Below are 20,838 nucleotides of genomic sequence, written 5' to 3'. Positions count from 1 at the left end.
GCGCCCAGGGGTAATTATCGTGCCTGGGCTGTACCCCCCTATGTGAAATTCCGCCTGTAGGGGGACATGCCTTGAAAGTTGCATAGTACGGTCGAATATAGCGCGTCGAAATGTATTTTAAAAACGGCGCACTGCTGTTTGGCACCCTTGGAGCTCTTTTGGTGTTGCACGTCGCACGCGGCATTGTTATCCTGCTGAGCTGGTGCGAGGGTTCCTGCTGCAATTGGTAAGCGGCCCGGACATGTTTGGCCTGTAGCCAGTTACAGTACGAGCACGTATTTACCTTTTGGTCCCATGCAATTTATCGGGTGATTGACTTGTGTAGGTCATCACTTTGTTTTGATGACCAGGTTAAAGTTGATGTCAAGTTAGTCATTCGCGACACGACGCCAGACAAACCATTTACCCGGGATCAGCCCACACCCTCTGCCCGCTCCTCTCGGGCGCGCGCATATACCTTGCCCGCTCCTCTCGGGCGCGCGCAGATGCCTCGCGAGGCAGTGTCCTGTTTGTTGCGAGGGGCTCTGGCTGCACAGTGCGCAGAGGCTGGGTGTGGGACGGACTGTAGCAGGCAGCTCAGATTCAAGCTCCAGCCTCAGCAATTCAAGCAAAGCGAACACAGGTAAGTTTTTTTAAATCGGCTAAAAAAAAAAACGACCTGAAACTTAGTATTCCAGAGGCTGCAAGTAGTCTTGATGCGTGATGCGTCTGCTGATAAAAGCGCTACCAGCCCAAGTTATTGGCGGACGTGCGCTATAACGAGTAAAACATAACGGTGTTTGCAGAATTCCATCCGGAAACCGCCCTATCACAGTCCGAGCCTTCCTCGACACTCGTACATGTTTGAGAATAAAAGTGCGTTTCCCAATTTCTCCTGCTCTTTTTATTTCCAGACTTGCCATCCCCAGAGAGCGCCGGTAGAACGTGTCTACCCCGCCATAGGGCAGTGCTTCTGATTATGTCATGTTTGGTTATGTCATACATTGGATTGTATTTATATCCCACACATGAGTAAAGCCATCTCAGGAGCGAGGAGCCTACGGGGCCGCTGCCCGCGCCCTGCTCGAGGTGTCCCAGATTATTGAGGCCTTCCTTCATTGGCGACACATTAACCCTTTCCATCCAGTACATCACTTGGCCACCTTGGGGGCGTCGGACACATTCATGCTGCACATGCCATCCAAACTTTCCATGAGACCTCATTCGTGTCACTCACTCACTGTCAGCGATTGGGTCTCACTCATTCTCCAGTGTATTTCTCACTTGCAGACTGCACCCTAGTTCATCGAGCCCCAGCGCATGCGTGAAAAGTTCTGCACTAAATGGGTTCTGGGCACAGGGAAAAGGCAACAGAATGCCAATTCACTCTTCTTAAATTGGGAAAGACAGGACTAGGCATTTTGTGGTGATATTTGCTTTTGTATTGGTAAAACAGAAAACCACGCCGGCTGCGCTGAGCATGTTCTCATCTAGCACATAGACAACATTCTTGGAAAGAGGCCATTGCAGCTTGGCAGGCGTCTACTGTGAAGCTTATCTCTGGTTTCTAGCACAGTTAGTCCTTACTGGACAGCATATTTGTGTAGTATTGTCGTCACCACTCGTGGCCTGAGGTTTTGGTACTCTTTCACTCCAGGTTGTGTTCTCAGCGAGCCTAACTTTCCAAGGGTATTGAGGAGGTGTAGTCAGGACTGGTACTCCGGGGATCGACAGTATTTGGATCTCTGATATGGTGTGACAGAAATAATTACACTCGATAGTCTCTATGAACAGCCAGGACTGTATCTTTGAAAAAGAGTAGGGATTATATTTACAGTTGGGAAAGTCCCGCAGCTAAAATAACTTCACAAAATCAACAGTTAATAAAACACAATAATATCACTGATCTGGTAAGGGCTGCAACATTCATCACCTGGGCACCATGTCTAATGGCCTCTAATGAGTGTGTCAGGTGTTCTAGGAAACTCAATTTTTTGCAGCAGTCTGTGTTTCTACAACTGCCAAAGGGGGCAAAGGTGGGTGCTTCAATGTATGTTTTTGACTATAAATTATCCTGTTTCCTAGTTTGAGGTCCCAGAAAACTACCTCAACTTCATAGGCCAGTCTGAAGTTGAGTCAGCAGTTCTGGGCGGGACGTACGCTGTGGGTTCTGGATGGCTCATTTAATTGTGACAATCTCATGCAGGCTCCAGTCCGCTAGGATTCCTTTCTGGATCTTGGCAGGTAGGTCTGTTTCTCCACACTGGTCCATAGAGCTCACTCCTTCGAGGTTACTGTAGAGGCGATTTTTTCCCCCCAGTATTTGTCTGGTCCTTGTCCCTTTGAAACATCTCTCTGGGCTGGTGCATAGTTTTCTTCTAAGTCCAGATGAAGTACATGTAGTGGCTGGATGGGGCTTTGGAGTTCTAGTTGGATCCTGGGGCCAGACAGAACCCAGGGATTCTTTCAAATTTGTACACTGTCATAATCTGGGCCCAGCCCAGTGCATGTATCCTGGCTTGCTTCCAAGACTCTCTGGAAGGCAGATTGTTAGACTGGTATTGATTCCTAAAGTTAAGTGTGTTAGATTGACCTAAACCGGATACTCTCAGCCATGGACTCTGGTTGCTAGATAATGGCCAACACTAAACAAAGGGGGTGGGCGTGCACAGAGTTGGTTTGGTGCAGCAACAGAGATGCTTCTGTGCAGGGTCTGGATTGTATGTGCACTCAGCTCAACAAAGACTACAAGGTCCCTGAGCTCAAATTTCGTGGACTGGTTGGTAAGCAATGTGTTATGTCCGCAAGATTAATAAAGATATCCTGAAAGGGAACAGGATTTTGTGCTGCTTCATCCTGTTTTCCATATTACACCTATCATCTTGTATACACAGTCTTCCTGCTGTATCACAATACTCGTATGAGATCACAGATTTTATTCTCACTGACATTAATCATTAGCACCGCCGGCCTAATCCCATAAATGCTGAGCCCACTGGTGAATAAACCACTGACCAGAATGAGGTGAAAAGGGCAGAGTGGCACTGCTTTTCCAGCAAGGATTGTTGTTCCTAAATCATGGGGGTGACCTTAAGGGCGATTCTCATGAGGTGTGGATAATGTAAGAGAGAATGCTGATGCAGAAGTTCTCTTCGTCTGAAGGAGGCACAGATTAGGATTGCTGCAACCCTATCAATGAAATCATTACTTATGATGTAAACACCTGAATGAGAGCTGAACTGAAGAGGTGACATTGATGCTCCTATAAGCGTGGGAAGTCTGCATAGAATGTGTGAACTAAGAATTTAGGGTGATGCTTAAAACACTACTGTGTTCCTGTTTGCGGTCGGAGTGCCTGGGGGCCCCCCTGCGTTCCCTTGACTTCAGCATCTCACAGACCGCCATAAGCCTTCCACTGAGAAAAGCATCTAAAAGGTATAAGAACACTGGAATGTTGAGAGCCCCATTGAAAACAATGGAATACTCCGGACTTCTAATGGCCGGTAGATGCCTGGAGCTCTAACATTCTAATTTTTGTTCACAGCTGTTGCTGTGAACAAAAGGCCTCACGCAGCCCTTAGAACATTCTGTCCTCTAGGGGTGGAATGTTCTAATAGCCTTAGAGCTATCCATAGCAGGCTCTGACGGCCATTGAAAGTCCCCTGCATTGTTTATGGCCCGAGCCAGAGACTCGGGACATTAACGCTGAAGCCGGCCTTTAAAGGCTGGTAGAGCCTGCTACAGTGGGCTCTAAGGCTGTATTAGAACATTGGAATGTTGAGTGCTTCATTGAAGACAATGGAGTTCTCCTGGCTTCTAATGGTTGGTAGGAGCCCGGACAGAAATAGTCCAATGTTTGTTTTCAAGGCCTCTTGGAGCTCGAGGGGATGTTTTTACAAATTAGAACATTCTTCCCTCTAGGGGTAGAATGTTCTAATAGTCTTAGAGCACTCTGTAGCAGGCTCTACTTGCCATTAGAGGCCGGCTCCCTTGCTAAAGGCCCTCACCTTGGGCTTGGGCTTTTAACACTGGAGCAGGCCTTTACTGGCCGGCAGAGCCTGCTACGTCTGGCTCTAAGGCTATAATGTATTGTGTAACCCACCGTAGGTATTTAACCTGGATTCAGTCCACCAATTGGTACAAGGTCAAACCTCCTGACTACTTCTCTTGAGGTGCCACTTTTGGACAGGCAGACTCCTTTCTTTGGGTACCCTGAAAGCTCATTGCACAGTGTGATTCATTGCACAGTGTGATTTGGGGGCTCAGCTACAGGTCAGATGGAGACCTCGGGCCTAGAACTAAAAGCAGAGTGATCCTGTTATGGTGAGTCTCCTACAGAGACACAGCACAAAGAATGCTTATTGGTGACCGGTTCAGTGTGAACACGCATTGGCAAAGCCAATAAGTCTGGTGTTGGGCGCCAGCCTATTGACCATTGTTATTTTGGTCTTCAGGGTTTTTGCAAAACTATTTATAAGGAAGCTGCCGGGCTCTCTAAAATATATATATTTTTTTAAAAATTGGCTAACGGCAAAATTATTTTTGCGGTCTCAAAAAAGCACAAATTAACATAGACGTCCCTTGCACTGAAGGGAAGTACCTTGTGTGGATGTTCTTGTGAATGGGCAGCATGCCATAAGCCACAGTGAAGGAGTAAATAGCTGAAGTGGGCTGACCCATTGCGCCATGAGGCATGCAGGAGTGGGTGGAAGAAAAAAGCGAATGGTGCAAAAACAGACTAATAGAGGAAGCTGAAAAAACCAATAACTGTTACATGTAGAATTTTAATAAAATCAAAACGTCTTTGCTAATACCAGACAAAAAAAAGCAGATCGATTTGACGTTGGTTGCCAGCTTCTTGTATTTGCAAATGCTTTTTTTGAAATTTTTTTGTAAATATTACAGACAGACCAAGATGCTTGAAGAGACAAACAGAGAGGCTTGCAAGGTGAGCCATCTCTTTAATCTGCAGTCCCTCGTATCATTTGACAAGTTCTGGAAGGAGTAAGGGGTGTCAAGTTGACAGTTTTTGGTGCATGCAGCGCCTCAAAGAGCGACCATGGCTACATGGGAGCAAACACCTAATGAACTTGAGGTTGACCACACTTTATACATTTTACTGACATGAGGAGGCGTATGATTCCTAGTCTGTACAAATCCCTAAGAATGAAGCAGTGTGTCATCTGAGCGCTCCAAAAAGCGCCTGGAAGGCAGATCTAGGCGAGGAACTGTCTGAATCGCAATGAATGCCTAACTGAAGCTTATTCAAATTCAGTTTTGTGCCTCACATGTGTCTTTATTCCATTTAGATTATAGGATATGTTCTCAGTAATCCCCAGTAACTGCCCAGCTGTGGTACAACCGAAGCAGCCTTCTATCATATGCTATAGGCATGTCCTCAGATGTATGTTTTTTAGACAAGGGTGGGAGAATTGACCATTAATAGGGCTGCAAAACAGCTTTCAGATAAAGAAGCTGCTAGGTCTCAGGCCAAGACCTGAACACTGTTTTACGTAAAAAAAAAAAAGTCAAATTAGGACTGAGAGGAACAATGTGCTCGCCTACAATAGCCATCATCCTTGCGCACTGTGTGACTCCCTACCCTTTTCACAATTACTACGCATCAGAAGGAACTGCTCCTTCAAGCAGGATTTTTTTCAGGAAGCAAACACTTTGTCTAACAAACTCCTTAATAGAGGCTATTCTCGCAAACTCCTTAAGAAATCACTCAAACGAGCCTAGGACTGCCCTCGTAACGTACTTTTGACCCCTAAACCGAAGACATTCAGTGACCGTATGGTTTGTGTGACAAGTTTCTCCCCGGTTTCCAATCGGGTGAAAAAATGTATTCTGAGACACTGGCCAATACTAAATGCAGGCAGCATGACACTGTAACGCCCACTTTTCGCATTCAGAAAAAACAAAAACCTCAAAGACCACCTGGTAAGAGCAGCATTACCAACCAAAAAGACCTCCCAGACACTGACTGAGAGGTGGGTTTTACTGTCTATGCTAGGCCACTTAAGGTGTGGAGGTTGCAGTGTGTGCCATTTGACTATTGAGAGTAAAAAATGTGTCTATGGAAATATTGACGTAACCTTGAACCATTTTTCCAACTGTAATACCAACAATGTTGTATAGGCGATTGTATGCCCATGTAATCAGACTTATGTTGGTCAAACCACGCAAAAATGCAGGATTCAAATTTGCCCACATTGTAGTAGGTTGAGATGCCAAACCCCTAATGCACCACTGGTGAAACACTTCACAAATCAAGGACACACAGAGAATGATCTGAAGTGGCAAGCTATTGATGTGATCCAACCACCACCACAAAGTACAGACATTAACGGGATTCTCAATAAAGAGAAACTGAAGTGGATTTTACGCACCAACAGCCTCCATACTGGACTGAACTGAATGGAGGACTGGACCAACCTGATCTAGTCTGCGCACGCTCGGATATCGCAGTGAAATCTCCATGAGTCATTATTGCTATTTTTTGTGGTTTCTTCTTGTCCTTCTGTCTTTTTTCTATGTTTTTCCTGACCCATACACTGGGCATCTTATGCCTTCAAGTCTGTCGCACCCACTGTACTTTCTTAAATTTTTGCCATTGAGTGCATCTTGTCCCATGTATTTATGTGTTAATATTGGGGCGGATAGTGCCCTACTCTAACAGGTTACCAGGGAACCATATATTCCAATATATTTCGAATGCCTTAAATGTGCCTTTCACCTTGTTTGAAAATGTTATGACTTCGACTGTGAAGGCTTCTTGACTGTCCCTGGGCAACCAGATTGGTTCCTTGGTCATTCTATTTAGTATATTTATTAAACACTGACTTGTATACTGATTTTATGTGTCATTTAATTTATATGTTCTTGCGGTGCATTGAATTTCTGTCTAATGTGAGTCTGGTAAGACTACATTTATGTCGGAATATTAATTCTTGTGCAAGCATGTTCATCTATAATGTTAAGGGCAGGACCCGCCTACTGACCTCCGTTTGCCGACATGTTGGCTGGCAGTAAGTTTTTATATACCGCACCTGATACTCTACCACCACATCACCTGCTTTTGACTCCATTTTATTCTAGAATTATTCCTACATGGAAGCCCTTCTTATAAGGAAACTATCTCACTCAACCCATCTCACTGTTAGGACTGGCCCTGTACCCTCGCATTGTACACAGCTGAGGACTGTGCACTTCCAAATCACCCTGCATGACCTCAGTAATTTAACTCTATGTTCACCTTAGCGCCGACCAGTTTCCCATCACCTTGTGTATGTGAGATTAGCTTCATAATTTACTGAAGCACTAGTCTATAAACCTGCCTTCACTACGTATAGACCACTCCTGATTGTGTAATTCATCCCTTGACTATACCCCTCTTATCACAACTTGCATGTTATGTTTGGTTATTACCCCCCGCCATTTTTAACCTGTTTTTTCCCTTTCTCTTTTTTTCTTTTTCCAATCCTACCCTCTCTTTTTTCCTGTCTTCCCCCTTTCTGCTTATATCCCCTCCGCCCCCCACCCCACCCTGCTCAATCCCTGCCTCATTCAGGCTATCTCTCAGGCATATAGGTCTCTTTGTCCCGATGATGATCCCCATACTTTAGTTGGGATCGAAACATCATCGACTCCCACACCTTAACTCCAATTAATTGTACATGATCTATGTGGAGCACAAGATATTTCTCACACTGACTGTTGTAAATATGTATTGTTGAAAGTCACTTTGGTAGCAAATGCCTGAGGTCTAGAAATCTGGTGATTTCCATTTCCTGCAACTTTTACCCACTGCATTGTATTTTTGTTATGTGCTTTCTGTATTTATTGGATGTTTAAATAAATACAATTCTTTCCATTTGGATGTATGCCAACACAGCTCTAATTGTAGTTCTGTGCTCATGGCTTTGTTTCCTTGGTAGAGACCACTGTCTCTTGTAATATATTGTTGAACCTCGTTCCCGCTTGACTTACAGGGTTCCCTTGTTCTTTGTTTACTCATTATATAATTAGGATAATTCATGATAACTTAAAAAAAAAAACTTAGTTTAAAGTGTAGTTCTAGTTAGGTGAAAATGTCAGTTAAAGCTTAACATTTTAAACCCTAAAAACTCACTGTCATTCACCAGTTCTAGTTTACTGAAGTAACTGTAATTCTTTTATTATTATATTGTAACATTTATTTATTTTTATATATGTGTGCGTGCCCACTGATGTACGTTGGAAGTACAAAACTCCCGGTGCACCAACGTGTCCTCCAACATCTTAGAGCAATATCCCATGGAGATAATACCTACCCTGTGGCCCGTCACTATCGCGAAGTACATCAAAGCAACAACAAATCACTGACGTACTTTGTGATAGACAGCGTTAATACCAATAGACGGGGTGGGGATAGGGAAACCAGATTAAGAAAGCTGGAGACAAGATATATCCTCATGTTGAATACAAAGGCTCCAACAGGGTTAAATGTAACTGAGGATATGTACACTTGCTTACTGTAACAGAATCACGACCAATGATTGAATGGTTTGAAGTATAAAACAAACTGGTTGAAAAATCTTGTAAGATTAGGACGACCTCTGGGCTGGGACAGGGGTCTCTTGTGCTGTTTACACATAATAATGTTTGCGTTATAAACTGATTGTGAGACTGTGGAGCCGAGCTGCTACTGTTATATGTTAGAAAAAAAGTAAGAAAGAAAAATAAGTTTTAAAAAGAGCAAAAATTTAAAAAGTTTAAAAAATATAGATATCAGTATGCATATAGGCCCAGTATATCTAGCTCAAAGGTCGTTATTCCTAAGTAGCTGATAGGTCTTATATGCTCTTGTTTTTAATATATTGCACTTTTTCACTTTACAGTGGACGTGGACAGATATAAATACAACGTTACTTACATAGAACCAATGAATGATCACCATGTAAATAGGACTAGTTGAGTTGAGACAACCAATATAAATAACAGTTTTTGAGGTGTACCCTAGGACTATGTCATATTTATAGATAAATTTTGAACCTGCAATAATTCTTGCTAGACTAAGGGTATGATAGGATATTTAATTGATATCATATGAGCAATCGTAGTACATTACTGCATAAGTTTGCACAAAACATTTAAGCACTTTAGCAGGACTTGTTCAAGATGGATAGTATATATCATGTAAATATGTTAATATGTAAATATATTGCAATAGTATTTTTTCTATTTTTCTATATATATGCATATTTTGCTAGGAGACATAAATTTTGCACTATAAATTGAAAAGTATATAATTTTGTATTTGACCACAATTAATGAACGGAGATATGTTTTTATTGAACAGTCCAGGGTATTTGACTTATCATTCAAGCTATATTACTAGCGTTGTATAACAATGTGGCTATACACTGGGAGACCGGGTTTTGAAAAGTGAGTATTTTTTCCATGTCCACTCTTAAAACCAAGCATGTGATCAATTTTCTCTTTTTTTCAACAGAGGCTGTCTCTTTAAAAGAACAGCTCATCTAGTTGGACACTGTCATGTGAACAAGGCTCCTCGGAGCCGAAACGTCATACGATGTGCTTGCACTGAATTAAAACGATTTGCACTAAATTGGACCGTGTCTGCGTCTGTCTGTGGAGCGGGAGGGACGCCTCGCCCTGCGGAAATCTATCGCTGATTCCTTGGATGTGTGCGTGTATGTATGTGTATATATGTGTGTATATATATATATATATATATATATATATATATATATATATATATATATATATATATATATATATATATATATATATCTATATCAGCGAGAACATTAAAATGGTATCTAGAGTGTAATTTAACACCAAAAAGAAATTGGGGCCAGATGTACGACGTGCAAAATAGCACCTCGCAATTTGTGAGGCGCTATTTGGGATGTACAACATTGTGTTTAACACTGTTTGCGATTCCCAATGAGGTCGCAAATTGCAAGGCTCATGAATATTAATGAGTCCCTCGTAATTTGCGAGCCCATTAGGAATGACAGGCCCTCCCAGGGATGGATGGTGGCCTGCTGGGCTCAGCAGACCACCATGTCAGGGACTGCTTTTAAATAAAGCAGTTTGTTTTTAAAATGCAGCCCCTTTTCCTTGACTCTTTGGGTGCAGCTGGAATTCCCCCGCGGTGCAGGCGAATTCCACGAGTGCGCAGTTCGGACGGTCCCTGGCCGTCCGACGCACATGCCCACAGTGATGTCGGATGGCCGGGAGCTGTCCGACGCATGCAAGGGGTTAAAGGAAAACGGGACACATTTAAAAGAAAAAAATTTTTTGCCACTTTCCGCAGGCATTAGGAGGTCACACCTCAACTGTAATTAGATTCTAGATTTGTGCAGCTATGCCATTTCCTTATTACAGGTGATTAGAGGCCTCACAGCTCTACTGTAATACGCAATTAGAGGGGTGTGGGGTTTGTAGGCTCCCATGTATTCTAATGAGATGAAGGCTGCAAATTTCAGAATGAAATGCTAAAAACTGAATTTGATGAACTTCTCCATTGACCTGGTAAACGTAAGAGCTCTGCTTTTATGCACTGAAAATATACAACAGGTCTGACCTGTCTATCCCACATGTCGAATACCTGTGTTTCAGAGAGTCTGGTTCTAGCATTATTAAGTGGGATGATTGAAGTTTATGCAGCCTGGGTAAGTCTTCGGACGATGAGTATGAGTTATGGCTCTTCTGCATTCATCTTTTAGCGCTTTTAAAACCAAATTGGCACTTTTACATCTAATTGATTAGATAATTCTGATGTATGTATTTTTAACAATTTGGACCCGTTTTTAACCTTTGTGCTGTTTTCCCGGTTCCCCTGCGCCCCGTTCCACCGCGGCTGCTCTGTGCCGATTGTTGTGGAGGGCCAGGTCGGGCGGCGCCATCTTGAGTGAGGTCCGGTCCCTGGCTGGTCGGGAGGTAGCGGTCCAGCTCGGGGAGGGGCTTGGGGGTTAAATAATGGTACCTCATAGGGCGCGCAGCGGCCGCGCGCAGCGGGCGCGCCGTCTTCGCGCCGAAGGAGCGCCAAAGGAGGGCCCGTCTGTGCCCGTCCGTGCCCCGGATGGGCCCAGGGCCAGCCATTCTGCCCGACTTCCTGCAGGGATGGCAAGCTTAGAGAAACGTATGTATTCTCGCCACGATCTTGTGAAGCTGGCCCCCCCCTGTGTAGGAGTGCCTTGTCCACGTGTAGATCTCGGTGGAACTTGGGCTGAGTGCCCCAGCTGTGGCTTCCTCCCTCAACCTGTCTTACCCCCACGCCCGGTCAGGAACGCCGGTGTTGCTACCATTAGGGCGGGACTGATCAACGCCAGATCGATGGTTAAACATGCTGCGGATATTTTCGATCTTCTGGTGGATGGCCTGTTGGATGTGCTGTTCGTCACGGAGACGTGGATGACCAGCACCTCCGCTCCGAGTGTGGAACTTGCTGTCCCCAGAGGCTTTAAGATTGCGAGGGTAGACAGACCTTTGGGGAGAGGGGGCGGACTGGCTGTCATTTACAGGGAGGGGTGGTCCTTTGCTGCTGAGCCTCCGATTGCGGGTGTTGATGGCGAGGTTCTTCACTTTGCTATAAAACTATCCCCGCACTTTACCTTAGGTGGTTCCGTGATCTATAGGCCCCCTGGCCAGGCCAATCATTTCCTTGACTCCTTAGAAGAATATTTAGTGCCGCGGGCCTTAAGCTTCCCTAGGTTCCTTTTGGTCGGCGACCTTAATATTCATGTAGATATTCCTGACTCACCGGATGCCCGCAGGCTCGGTGAAATTCTTACCCTGGCGCAGCTCAATCAATGGGTTACTGTCCCAACTCATGAGGGAGGTCATCTGCTTGATTTGGTCTGCTCCAATTTCCCGATTCAATCTGTGACAGTGGAAAAAACAACTTGGTCTGACCATGACCTGGTCAGGTTTGAATGGTTATCTGAGGAACCTGGTCCCACGCCCACCATCTGCCACGCCCAAAAGATCAACTTGCCTGTGTTTAGACAGGCCCTGTCCAGAGCTCGCCCGAAAACTACGATGCTTCTGGACAAGGCGGTCGGTGAATTTAATGAGTGGGTGCGGCAGGCGGCCTCTGCTTCCATCAAACGTACAACTGTGTCTAGGGTACGACACTCTCCCTCCCAACCATGGTTCTCTCCTGAACTGAGGGTGATGAAACTTGGCTGTAAAAAATTAGAACGTGCGTGGAGATGCAGCTATAGCCCAGAGGCTAAAGCTGCTCTACGTCTAGCACAGAAAAGTTATTACGCAGCCATCAAGGGAGCAAAGGGGAACTACTACGCAGGACGCATTGCAAAAGCAGATAACAATAGCAGAGAGATCTTCGCTATTGTCAAGAGCTTTGTTGCGCCTGTAGCTGATGCAGTTGCTCTTCCGTCCTCTGCGCAATGGTGCGAGGATTTGTCCACCTTTTTTATTAGTAAAATAGTGAGGATCCAGCAGGACCTTATGGCGGCTATGTCTGCTGACTGTGGAGTGACTGACATGTGTCCCATACTTTGTCCCTATTCAGGACAACAGCTTCTGAACTTTGGCCAAGTTACTGAGGGTGACATCTTGCCCCTCTTGCAATCTCTGAAATCGGGTTCTCCCGCTGATCCGTGCCCGGCTCGGGTGCTCTCGGAGGTTGCGGATTTGGTTTGTTCTGAGATCACTCAGATAGTGAACCTCTCCTTGGCTTCAGGGGAGGTGCCGCTTGGGTGGAAACAAGCCAAACTTCTGCCGCTTTTGAAGAAGCCAGGACTGGATGCGACGGTTCCTGGGAACTATCGTCCAATTTCTCTTTTGCCAGCACTTACGAAAGTTTGTGAGAAGGTGGTGCTTCAACAATTGGAGAATTTTGTTGAATCTTCCAATGCCCTCCACCCTGCCCAATCGGGTTTCAGAGCTACTTATAGCACTGAGACAGCGCTAGTGGAGATGACGGAGGCGATTCGGGACTGTTTGGACGGAGGCGGTAGAGCGGTCCTAATTTTATTGGACCTCTCTGCCGCTTTCGATACCGTCCCCTACAAACTCCTTCTCGCTAGGCTGTCCTCTATTGGCATTGGGGGTACGGTGCTGTCTTGGCTGTCCTCGTTTCTCTCCGACAGGTCCCAGCAGGTCTGGATGCCCCCCCACGCTTCGAATCCTAAACCTCTTCTCACGGGGGTCCCCCAGGGCTCCACTCTTAGCCCCTTACTGTTCAATGTTTACATCACCCCCCTGGTTTATCTAGCGGAACAGTATGGGGCTAAGATAATTGGGTATGCGGATGATACCCAACTGCTGTTCACCTGGCCTGACGATAAATTGGACCCATCAGTAGTTCATCGGTGTCTGTCCTCTGTATTTCGCTGGCTGACTCAGGCCCAGCTGAAGTGCAATGAGGACAAGTCGGAGGTGCTTTTTTACGGTTCCTTCCCCCCTCTGTTTAAGAACACACTGTGGCCCCCTAACATTCCTAGCCCAAAAGAGATGGGAAGACCGGCTAAAAACCTGGGCATCTGGTTTGCAGAGGACCTCAGATTTGAGGAGCATATAAAAAAGCTGACAGGCACTTGCTTTGCCACACTGAAAATGCTCCGCAAGTTTTTTCCTCTGCTCCCTAAAGAGGCTAAGGAGACGGTTGCCCGAGCTCTTATACTGGCAAGGCTGGACTACGCGAATGCTTTGTTCAGCGGTATTCCGGCCTACCTGGTGAAGCGCCTGCAAATCATCCAGTACGCGGCCGTCCGTCTGATATTTAACATCCCCAGATGGAAGAGCGTACGTGCTGAGATGAGCACCATTCATTGGCTCCCGGTTGCGCAGCGCATCTTGTTTAAATCTCTGGTGCTGGCGTTCAGAGCCATTCACAACCAAGGCCCTGTCTATCTGAGAAAGAGATTTATTTGTTATGTGCCAACTCGCTCTCTCAGATCATCCACGCAACTGAAACTGTTCCTTCCACGTTTCAAACGCGCCAGACTGGGTGGCCAGTCAATCTCTGTGATTGTGGCCAAGGCGTGGAACGCTCTACCTCTTCATCTGCGTTCCTCCCAAACTGTGGCGCTATTTAAGAAAAATTTAAAAACACACTTATTCAAGAGTTCAATATAAGCTGTTTTCTCTGTGGTTCTGTTTCCCGCCTTTCCCCTCGCGCCAGGATACTCTCAAGTAACGGAGCGCGCTACAAAATAGTTTATACATACATACATACATTATACATACAATCACACATGCTTTTACAACGCAGGCCATTAAAGCAACTTGTCTTAGCTTAGGGAAACGCTGGACTTTGGAATAGTATATATTACTATTCCAACTCTGGATGTGCAAACGTTGGGAAGGTGTTGGATTTAAAATCCAACATCATGTTCCCTAATGCAAGTTGTTGTAACGACTTGTGTGGGAATGGAATGCATGACAACGCAGTAGTTGTATTGCCCGTGTTGTAATAGTATTATGTAGCTCTTGCTGTGTAGTAAACGCTGTTTCCGTTTATGGATTTAAAGAGATCTATTACATTAATGTGTGTTATTCTAGGAAGTCCCTAGTAGCTCTGTTGTTTCATTGGAGCAGCTCCTTTAACAGACATCCGTAAACCTCTCATCCGTTTCCAGACGTTTACCTGAGGGACGCCAAGAGTAGCCCTTGGAAAGCAGCCAAAGTGGCGTGAGTGAAGGTTGGTAATGGGCTAGGAGACAGTTGAGAATTTATCATTCATTGCCCGAGGTGTTTAGGCTTCAAGTTTGGAATTGGAGTTGGAATTGGAATAGGATTTGTATAGCGCATGGCTACCCGGAGGCATCCCAGCGCTGTGGAATTGATTAGAGCACAGATGAAGTTAAGGGAAGAGCCAAGTTTTTGGGTGTTTGCGGAATGTTAACAGGTTGATTTCCCTGCTGATGGTAAGTGGCAGAGAATTCCAAAGCCTGGAGGCATTGTAGGAGAAGAGGCGGCCCCCTGTCTGCGCCTTCTTGATTCTGGGGGTATCAGATAAGTAAAGGTGGTCAGAGCGTAGCTTTCTATTGGCTTTGTAAGGTTTAACCAGAGCTCTTAAGATGGGGGGCCCTTACTCTGGAGTGGAGGATTTTGTGTGTAATGCAAAGGGATTTGAAGTTAACTCTCTCCTGAATCGGGAGGCAGTGAAGGGAGCTTAATGCGGGTTTGGCAGAGCACCGATTTTTAGTGCCTGTGAGAAGTCTGGTTGCTGAGTTCTGGACTAGCTGTAGTTTGGCAATGACTGTTTTAGGGACACCAAAAAAAAGGCCGTTGCCATAGTCCAGTCTGGGGAGGATAAGCCCCTGAATAAGAAGTTTTCTAGTATGAGCAGGTAAAAGGGGGGGGGGGGGGGGGAGTATTTTCCGCAAGCTTCGAAGCAGGCCAAAACAGACTCCCACAGTTTTCCTTGCTTGAGTTTGAAAGGAGAGGTCCTGGTCGAGCCAATTGCCCAAGCTTTTTATCTTTTTTTTTTTTTGGGTGGGTGCTGGTCCCATACAGATCGGCCACATAGAGTAAGGGGTGAATTTTAACTGGTTGCCCAGCACCAAAAGCTCAGTTTTTTCACCGTTATGTTTCAGGTGTGATCTGTTCATCCAGCTTGTCATTTCTTTAAGACAGGAGCACAGGTTTTCCGGGGGTTGGTCCAACTTATGCAGATGATACTCAACTTGTTGTATCTCTGAATAAGTGACCAGTTTGATTACTAAAGGGGCTAATATTTCCTCCAGTGGAGCCATATACACATTAAGAAGTGTGGAGCTCAGGAACAAGCCCTGGGGAACCCCCACAGTGGAGTGGAATAGCTCTGGAACGGGTGTTACCCTCAAGGACCTGGAAGGTTCTATTTTCCAGGAATGATTTCAGCCAGGATAAGGCAGAACCAGTAACTCCTACTCTGTTAAGCCGGTGTACCAAGATACGGTAATTCACCGTACCAAAGACTGCACTTAGGTCCAGGAGGATCACAGCTTCTGAACCTCCAGAGTCAAGGATCTTTCTCGCCTCTTCTACAACTGCAATCAGTGCGGTTTCAGTGCCCTGACCCGGGCGGAAACCCGTCTGAGAGTAGTGGAGAAGTCCATTGGACTCAAGGAAGGTGGAGACCTGGCGGTTGACAAATGTTTCCGTCACCTTGCTGATTCCGGGTAGCAAAGAGATGGGGCGGTAGTTACCCATCTCAGTGGGATCAAAGTGGGAATTTTTTAACAGTGCCTTTCTGTGGCCATTTTCCAGTTCAGGGGAACTTTGCCCTGTGTTAGGGAGGTGTTAATTAGGTTGGTAATAGGGGAGATGATGGTGGGTGCAGCTAACTTCAAGATGTTAAGCGGTGCCAGGTCGAACGGAGTACCGCTCTTGATTGATTCTAAAATGGGAGGAAGTAGCTCCATTGTGAGAGGACTAAAAGAGTCTAAACAGTAGGAATTATTCTGAGGGTCTCATAAATGGGGCTCTGGTAGGTGGTCATTATTGGTGCTCGGAAGCAGTTTTAGAATGTTTTTGATTTTAGTGGCAAAGAATTCTGCCAGTTCGTTACTTCGACGACCGAGGTCTCTGGAACTCTCAGACGTTTTTTAACAATGCGGAATGTTTACCTAGAAGAGTTGACGGAGGATCAGATTTTTCTTCAAAAAAAGCCACCTGCATTGTTTTACGTGCAGCTTTGTAAGAAAAGATGGATAATCTATATTCAATTTTTTTTGCTAGCAATTTCTTTCCTCCATACTCTTTCTAGTCTTTTTCATTGTTTTTTCATAATACGGAGTTCGGGGTTAAACCAAGGAGATTTGAACGTTCCGCTCTTTTTTAATAAGATTTTTCTGGGCCTTACTATGTCCAAGGAGTCCTTAATCCATGAAGAAAATGTCTTATCTGCTACTGAAGGGTCAGCCTCATATGTGGGAGTGGCTAATTCAAGTTCGCACCTCCAGTCAGCTAGGACTAATTTGGGCCAGGGTCATTCTAAGGTGTGTGGGGCTGGCACGAGGAAGTCCTCAATGAGAGTGTGCCAGATGAATGGTACTAGAAAATGGTATGACCACGGGACGGGAGAGGGTTCCAACACTTAGTTCAGATATGTTTGAGAAAATAGGGTCTAAAAGGTGATCTTTCACGTCTGTAGCTTGTTGAATCTTGAGGTTGAGGTGGTAGACTGCAAGGTCAAGTGCTAGTTTGTCAGAAGGGTAATCAAAATGGAGATTTAAGTCTCCCAGAAGAGTAAAGTTGGATGAGGTACTGGCCAAGGAGATGATAGTTTCCAATAATGTGCTACAGAATTGTTCATGTGCTCCCGGGGGGACGATATAAGAGGATGCCAGATAGGAGCAAGCAGGGTTCAAGGGAGACCCATCCACAGGGCTCTAGATGTCATGAGTTTGTCTTAGCCTAAAGAGCTCTTGATTTGACTTGGTGAACGTAAGACTATCCTAGGGAGTGTAGGCGGTTTTGTGATGACGCCCCTGTGATCCTGTCCTGACGAAGGCATGGACCAGAGCCGTGTTTGAGACACCAGGAGGATATTTTGAGAGGTGAGCTTTGGAGCTCTACCAGGTTCCCCTTTTGGAAGCATCTCAGTTAAGACAGTAGAAACTCACCATCGCTGAGAACACAAACTGCATGTACTTGTCTGCGCATGGAAGGGTAAGTGGCAAGTTATTTTTAGGCAAATGGAGGAAGCATTCATGTCACAAGAAACGTAAAGGTTCTGTTATGCTGAATAACACCCCTTGGTTTGTGTAATGATCTCTCACGATATGGTAGCACATGCGCGGGATCTTGTGCGTGGCAAAATAATGAGGTGCACACAGCGTGGTGGAATGGCGCGGACTACTTCGCAGCTCTGCATATTTTTATTTATACACGCGCTCACGCCAGCCGGTGTGAGCCATGGGGCGGTGAATTCGTGGCGCGCCCCAGCGGTAAACGTTGGTGCGCTGACCATCACATCACATCTCAACTCAGTCCTTGCCTGGATCTCAAAAATCTCTTAGTTCACTTACTTGACAGGCGAAGTCTCTCAGGCGAGTGCTCAGCAGAGGATTCTCTCTTAGGGTGTACCTGGAGAGACCCTGGCCAGTTGTCGAGGCAGGGACAGGGGTGCTGGGTTCTGGAAGTAGACTGCGGGTTTCACAGCCGGCATCCAGACTTGCCGGCGACTGGGTCACCCCTGGATGGTGGTCGTCAGCTTCTTGGGAATCCCCTTGGCTGGCCTCTGTCTCCTCAGCGTGATCTGCAACAGCAGTGGGAGGGTTGGGCCTGTCCACTTGTTGAAACCATGAGATGTTACGGGTCACTGTTTCTCCTTCTTTCTCAGCAGTCACCATGGTTCTTCGTCTATTGATCACTGTCCAGTACCCCTGTTCGTACTGAGTCTGGAACTTTCCTCCGGGTCTCCGGTCCTTCATGATGACCGGGTCTCCTTGCTGTAACTGGCAGAATGCCTCTTTTCGAGCTTGGCTGGCGGTGTTTTTGCTATTCTCTCTCCTCCTGCAGGCACCTTTTTTGTCAAATGGAGGGGGAGACCACCCCGGCGCAGTGGGGAGACCATCTCCTGGTTAATGACATGGATATCCATGGTGATCTCGATGTCTTCTGACCGCACTGGCATGGTCATTTTGCCTCGGAGAGGCAGTGGCAAATCGCTCCCATATGCGAAGATTTGGGCCTTTGACGGTCTAAGTTCTGGTCTGGGCTTTAGCTTGTTGTACTGCTGGACCCTCATTACTTTCACTGAGGCTCCAGTATCGATGACCGCATTGACGTCTGTCCCTGCGATCTGTACTGTGCAGCGAGGTTGGGGTCTCCTCCTACTCTTCAGGGCTTGGGTAAATGAGATGAGGTACGTCTCAACTTCGTTGTCTGATGTGACTCGTCTCTTTGATAGGCCGTCGGCTCCCTCTTCTTTCCTCCAGGTAGCTATGCCAGCGAGACCGGCGATAATTGCTGGACCATCCTCCTCATGTGTTTTGGTTGGTTCCCTTCTTTGCGTTGGGCCTTCTTTCTGCACACTGACGCGAAGTGGATCGCTATGCCACAGTTAGTGCAGATCTTGCGCTGGGCATGCTTGTGCAGGATGCTCTTCGTACCCACAGTTCTTTGGGGTCTGCGGCTGGCGATTTTGTGATCTGTAGGTCTTGTCTCGTGTTCTGACTGCGCCAGTCTTCTCTGCTTTGACAGTGATGCTCTTTTCCGCCCCCGCACCAATGCCATGTCCAGTTCTTCTGCTCGCACCACCGACTGGCCGTGAGACCGTGCCAGTTTGAGGATGTCGTTCATTGGTATGTTCGGCTGCCTGAATATGAAGCCTCGTAAGATTTTGCTGCATATCCCAAGGATCAGCTGGGCCCTGATTTCTTCTGCGGCTCGGTCACCCATGAGGTGAGTTGTGGCTAGTTCCCTGAGCCGTCCGTGAAAAGCATCGACTGACTCGCCCTCTTTGTTAGGCTTGCCGCAGCTTAAAGTGTTCGAAGTCTGGGTTCATTTGGGGATTGAAATGAGCATTTAGGGCTGTGAATGCTGCAGCATAATCTTCGGGGGCCCTGTGTTAGGCAGATGCTTAAACAAGAGGTAGATCTCCTACCCTGCATAATGGAGCAGCAGCAGCGAGCGTTTCACCGCACCATCCTTTTCTCTTGTAGTAATAAAATGGTTCTCCATGTGGCCGAGCCAGGTCTGCCATGTTGGGGCAGCCGTGGAGGGGTCTGCCGACTCACTGAATGGAGGCAGGATGCCTGAGGGCGGGTGATGAGGAGTTGCTGGCGCAGGGGCCTGGGCAGCGTCATCTTGAGCCTCCATTGCGCTGGATGTGGGTGCCGATCCTCACGGTGGGCCTAGGCATATGGGGTGACGGTGCAAAAGTGCTGGATGACGTGTGGCAGTTTCCAGGCTGGCGTGGGCCAATACTATGTCCTTATGGCTTCCTTTGGTACATGCAAGACTCACCCCTGTAGCTTGGTGCCGATGATCTCCTTGGTGGATGCGGAGGCAGGGGAGAACTGCTGCCCTTGTTGCACGCTCCAGATAGCCGCCTATGCAATGGCTGAGATGAGGCAGGGTCACCTGTGGTGTCGATCAGCAGGCCTGCTGCACTCTGGAGGAATCCTCGTGGCTTCAGATGTTGTGCCCTGTTAAAGACCAGCTGGGTAGGAGCAGGCATATGTTTCTTCACCCCTCGTCGCCAATATAATGATCTCCGCAGGGCCACCTTCCCGCTATGGTAGCGCGCGTTTGGGCCCTTGCAGCGCGGTGCGAAATAATGAGGCTCACACAGCGTGGTGGACTGGCGCAGACTGCCTCGCAGCTCTGCCCATTTTCATTTATAGACGCTCTCATGCCAGCGGGCGTGAGCGCAGGGAATTCACAGCACGCACCAGCGGTAAAAGCTGGTGCGCTGAGCGTCACAGTTTGCACCATCAGGTCAAAGCTCATAAAAACCCACAGCTCCCAAACACGAGGTGCGTTAGTACAACCTTTTTAACTTTCAGTCTTCTCAGATCCACACTCTGCCCCATCTGTCAGATTAACAAAGATGCCTGCTGCATAGTTCGGAGAGGTTACTCTGGGCCAGTTGGACCTAATGTAGGCATGTGCAAAGTCGTGAGCCTTTCATCATGGCAGGCACTTTTTTTTTGCAAAACTTCGCTAACGTTTAGAACTGCAATGCTAGCATTGAATAAAATGCTAGTTTAGTATGAAATGGGCAAAAAGTGGCCCCTTCACAGCAACCGGGTCCTTCAAACTGCCGCGCGCATGTCCTTGTTAGCTTTTTAGGTCTCGCCTAGGCAGCGCACATGCTCACTTTTCAAGCACTCGCACTTGTGGCAGCAATAAACCTTGCGGGAGCGAGCAGCGGCGCAGCCT

General features: G+C 46.6%; 1 protein-coding gene across 2 annotated transcripts in view; it reads left to right on the top strand.

The window, feature by feature from the left end:
- LOC147730348 (uncharacterized) overlaps nucleotides 1–20,838 on the top strand; it is a 222,362-nt gene that overhangs the window by 52,401 nt on the left and 149,123 nt on the right. The window contains exon 1 of one of the 2 annotated variants that reach the window (XM_086955155.1): nucleotides 475–622. The exons of the other annotated variant lie outside the window; for it this stretch is intronic. The gene's annotated coding sequence lies outside the window, so the exon portion shown is untranslated. Of the gene's footprint in view, nucleotides 1–474; nucleotides 623–20,838 lie in introns of those variants that run through there. 2 annotated transcript variants of the gene reach the window in all.

Source organism: Lissotriton vulgaris, chromosome 2_1, assembly GCF_964263255.1.
Source record: "Lissotriton vulgaris chromosome 2_1, aLisVul1.2, whole genome shotgun sequence".
In the NCBI taxonomy this organism is placed as follows: Eukaryota; Metazoa; Chordata; class Amphibia; order Caudata; family Salamandridae; genus Lissotriton; species Lissotriton vulgaris.
The sequence above is the reverse complement of the archived record's forward strand: the minus strand, read 5'-3'. Positions and strand labels throughout refer to the sequence as shown.